The following is a 4,987-nucleotide window of genomic DNA, read 5'->3' as shown; positions in this document are numbered from 1 at the left end:
TGGTCTTTATACTTTTTTTTTTTTAATTGAATTTCTACACTAAATTTTTTTTTCAATTAAGTCCTTCTTAGTAGTAATTGGCTTAATTTTATAGGGACCCAACTAAAAAAAATTGGTATAAGAACTTAAATAAAAGGAAAAAAAAGTGTTGGGACCAAATTAAAAAAAAAATTTGGTGCAAAGACTCAATTAAAAGAAAAAAAAAGTATAGAGACCTAATTAAAAATTTCGCGAAACTATAGGAACCAACAGAATAATTAAACCTATAAAATATTAGATGACTATATATTAAAAGAGAAACTATGAAATTAATGCTAAAAAATATGTGATAATTTTTTTTTGTCTGAAAATATATAATAAATTTTTTTTTTTGGTATAAAGACGGGGCTAGCAAAAGTCTAAAACAAAAGACAACTTATATACAGATAGATCGGGGTAATAAAGCCCCTGTGTAATCTTTCTGGATGATTCTAGCTAACTCTAGGGATGGTGTATCCCAAAACAAAAAATTATCACTAATTTCTAGGCTTTTTCTAGCTAAATAGTCAGCACATCTATTTGCCTCTCTATAAATTTGTACAAAAAATATTTTCAAGTCATTCTCTTTCAGTGCAACAATTCTTCTGATTAAAGAACTGGGATGTTTCTCCATATTTCTTTCACTATTTAACAGCTTAACAACAGCTGCCGAATCGCACTCCACAATAATTCTCTTCATTCCCATAGCCAGGCTAATTTTAGGCTTTCCATGACACCCCATAGCTCTGCTGTGAAAGCTGTGCAGCTGCCAATCCTATAAGTAAATCTAATAACCCATCTTCCGTCCTCATTTCTAACCAAACCACTGCAGCCAGTGCATCTCGTGTTCCCCTGTGAAGACCCATCTGTATTAAGTTTTACCCATGCTTCTGGCGGTGGCACCTATCTGATGTGAATCTCCTGTTTCGTCTTCAATCCTTTAATCAGGTAATTCCTCTCCAGAGTTTGGTTAATTTTCTTAACTTGATTAATGATTTCAATATGAGGTTGGTGCGATCTTCTGTCATCATTAATCTCCTTATTTCTCCAATACCACATTCTCCAACAGGCTACCATGAAAATATCTTTCCAATCAAACTCCCTTCTCTTCCCTAGTTGCTGTGTCAAATTCAGATTTACTCATCCCTCCCAGTTTAGGTTGAAGAATGATTGAATTTTAGATGAATCTAAGAGTTGGACCCAAATTATTGATACTCTCTGGCAATTCCTTAACACATGTATGCAACTTTCCTGCGTTCCATGGCAAGCATAACAGTCTCCGCTTTCTCCAAACATTTTTTATTTTATGTCATTTGTTAGAATTCTTCTACGGAGAGCGGTCCACATGAACACTTTAATTTTTTGTGTCCCTTTCCATTCCCATATCTACTTCCATATTGTTTTTTGGGGTTTTGACCAATTGCTTAGGGCTTTATAAGTTGCTGCCATTGAGAAATCTACATCCTCTGTGTGCTTCTAGCCTCTCTTATCTCCCTCTTGATCTTGATTTGGTGGGCAATTTGGTGGGCACATTGCTGTGATTTTGTGAACTATTGCTTCTGGTAAATTGAGTCTAAGTTATTCTCTATCCCATTCTCCTGACTGATTGGTCTAGTCCTTCACCATGCTATTGCTATTCATGTTTGGGTTGAGAGTATAATTTTTAAGAGCTCCTTCTCCCAACACCCATTGATCTTTCCAGAAGTTGGTTGCGCAGCCATCTCCTATGTATTGTATTGAATTTTCTTGATAAATAGGTCATATTTTCACTAGTTCCTTCCAAAGCGTGGAATCAGAGCTTTTGCTTCTTATGTTGTTTTTCAATTGCCCTCCCAGATAGTACTTATGTTTTAGCACCTCAACCCATAGCTTCTCAGGTTCTCCTTCCATTTGCCAAAGGATCTTCATCAAGAAGGCATCATTCATTGATGTGAGTTTCCTGAATCCCATACCCCTTTCGTGCTTAGGACGACATAGAGTTTTCCAACTGATTAAGTGTATTTTCCGATGCTTGGGTTCATCCCCCATATGAAGCTCCTCTGAAGCTTTTTGATTTCCTGACAAACTCCTTTAGGAACTCTATCATGTTGCATTTGGAAGTTAAGAGCAGGACTAATGGTTGCTTGAGCCAGCATTAATCTTTCCGCAAGAGATAGACACTTACTCTTCCATCCATTGAGTTTGCTTTGAACCCTTCCCATAAAATCTTTGAACTTCTCCTTGCCTCTTCTATTATTTATAATCAGGGGCTCCAAGGTATTTTTCCAATTCCTTTTGTTCTCTGAATTTTGCTATGTCCATAATGCTCCTCCTTAAATTTATATTTGTGCTTTTTGAGAAGACAATTGAAGATTTTTCTTCGTTAATTTTCTGTCCAGACACCTTACAAAATTTTTCTAGCGTTTCTTTAACCCTTTGCATTTGTTCTTGGCTGGCTTTTGTGAATAAAAGAACATCATCAGCAAAGATCAGATAAGATATTCTTGGTCCCCTTCTTCCCGCTGCCATAGGTTTCCACTCTCCTAGATGCACCAACTCCTCTATCAGCTGAGATAGCTTGTCCATGCAGATAACGAAAAGGTATGGAGAAATGGGGTTGCCTTGTCTCACCCCTCTTTTTGGAATGAACTCCTCTGTCTTGTTTTCATTCCACAGCACATTATAGGACACTGAGTTAACGCATTGCATGATTATTTGGATCACTTTCTCTGGTAATTTAAACTCCTTAAGTCAAACTTTAATGAAGTCCCAGCTAAGCTTGTCATAAGCCTTTTCGAGGTCAATTTTTATAGCCATGAAATATTTTTTCCTTTCATTCTCTTCATATTATGTATGAGCTCCTTTGCAATGATGATATTGTCTTGTATTTTCCTTCCTGGAATAAAACTTGATTGGTGCACTGCTGTTCTATCACTGAGATGAGGTTTGATTCTGTCTACTATTATCTTGGTTAGCACCTTATAGGTCACATTACACAGTGCTATCGGCCAAAACTGGTTGATGGACTATGGATGGTTAAGCTTTGGAACTAGCGCAATGAGTGTGAAATTGGCTTGCTTTATGATCTCCAGTTCATTCCAACAACTCTGGATAAAATCACACACTTTGTTCTTCATGATCCCCCAATTATTTTTATAGATAAGCGCCGAAAAGCCATCACTTCCTGGAGCCTTGAGAGATCCTATGTTGAACAAAGCCCTTTGAATTTCCATTTCTGTAGGAGTAGCTGCAAGCTTCCTGCAATCAGACAAACTGAAATTAGGGAGGTCGTAATGGTCTAATTCAAAAGGAATAATTTTTACCTTTTCTTGATAAAGGTTTTTGAAATGGCAAGTGATATGCTTTTTCAATTCCTCTTCTTCTTTAATCCAATCCCCTTCTTGTCCTCTGAGTTTAAGAATTCTATTTTTTCCTCTTTTAACTATAGCTTTGGTGTGGTAGAACTTAGTGTTTCTATCTCCATCCATGATCCATTTCTCCCTCGATTTTTGTAATCAAAAGGTTTCTTCCTTGTCTAGAACTTCGTTTAGCTCCCTTATAAGCTTCTGTTCCAAACCATCTAAGTAAGGATTTTTCCATATGTGCTACTTCTCTGAATTCCTGCAAGTTTATTTTGTATTCTTCTTTTAGTTTTGAAAATATTCCCAAAACAGCTCTTGTTCCATTCGATTAAGTCCTTCTTTAGTTTTTCAAGAGCATTTTTGAGATGATAATGATTATTCCAACTTGTTTCAATTAAATTTTGGAAGTCTGGATGCATAGTCTATATAGCCTCAAAGCGAAACAATCTATCCCTTGTTCCATTTAAGCATTTTTCAGTAGTAATTAATAAAGGATGATGATCAGATTTCATTCTTGTGAGCACCTCCACTGTAGCTTCATGGAATCTGTTTCTCCAACTTGAATTAGCCATAGCCCTGCCCAATCTTTTAAAGATTCTTTCTTGGCCTTCCCATTGAGGCCCTCTCCATGTGAATCTCGAACCGATGAAACCCAGGTCAATTAAACCACAGTTATTGATCCAATTAGTGAAAGCATTGCAAGCCCTCAGGTCTGTGGCTGCACCTCCCCTGTTTTCTGAATGATCTTTAATCTCATTAAAATCCCCTGCAATAAGCCACTCCCCACTAACAGTGTTAGCTATGTTCTGTAATTTGGGCCATAGCTCCTTTCTAATTTATGGATGAGGATTGGCATATACTGCAGTGAAAAACCACTCTCTTCTTCCATATTCTTGGACCTTAATGTGTATATATTGTTGATGTGCTTCTATTGAAGTAATATTGATGTCACTCCTATTCCAGAAAATCCAGATCCCACCTGTAAAACCTTGAGCTTCTTCAATAATGTAATTAGTGTATCCTAATTGCTTAATAACATTTCTAGCAGCTTGTCCGCTACATTTTGTTTCTAAAAGAATGGTAATGTCTGGCTTATATTATTTCATCATCTCTTTATAAATCCTTCTAAATGCTCCACTAGCAGCCCCTCTAACATTCCAGATTATAGTGATCATTAAAAGGGATAACTAAAGGTTTAAGAAAACTAAAACAGCAAAAAATACTTCAAACAGAAAGAGCACACTTGGAATTTAGTTCATCTTCATTTCAGTGTCCTAAAGAACACTAGCTTCCAGCGTTGTGAAATCTATTCCTTCTAGCAAGCTTGCCTACCCTCCTTCAGCGCCCTCTATTTCCATCGGCACCACCTTTGTTGTCTTAACATTTATGGGGTCTGGTGGTTTTGGGTGGGCTTGATATGAAGGTTGGATGCATTCTTCCATTAAGGAAGGGGTCCCATTAGCCTCCTCTGCCCAGTTTTCCTCATGATGATTGATTCATTGTTTTATTGTCCTTGATGAGTTTGGAAAACTTCAAATTAATTTGATGATGACCAAATATTATTAAAATAATTAATTATAGAATTATTAATTTAATTTCTAATTCACATTTGTTAATTAATAATTTTG

At 36.4% G+C, this 4,987-nt stretch overlaps 1 long non-coding RNA gene across 1 annotated transcript; it reads left to right on the top strand.

Moving 5' to 3' along the window:
* LOC110268964 lies at positions 1,058 to 4,579 on the top strand. The gene is made up of 2 exons (XR_002357755.1): positions 1,058 to 2,598; positions 2,973 to 4,579. It is a non-coding gene; the product is annotated as an uncharacterized LOC110268964 (long non-coding RNA).

The sequence above is a fragment of the Arachis ipaensis genome, chromosome B02 (genome assembly GCF_000816755.2).
Source record: "Arachis ipaensis cultivar K30076 chromosome B02, Araip1.1, whole genome shotgun sequence".
Classification (NCBI taxonomy): domain Eukaryota; kingdom Viridiplantae; phylum Streptophyta; class Magnoliopsida; order Fabales; family Fabaceae; genus Arachis; species Arachis ipaensis.
Note: the sequence above shows the minus strand (reverse complement) of the source record. Positions and strands in the feature narration are given on the sequence as shown.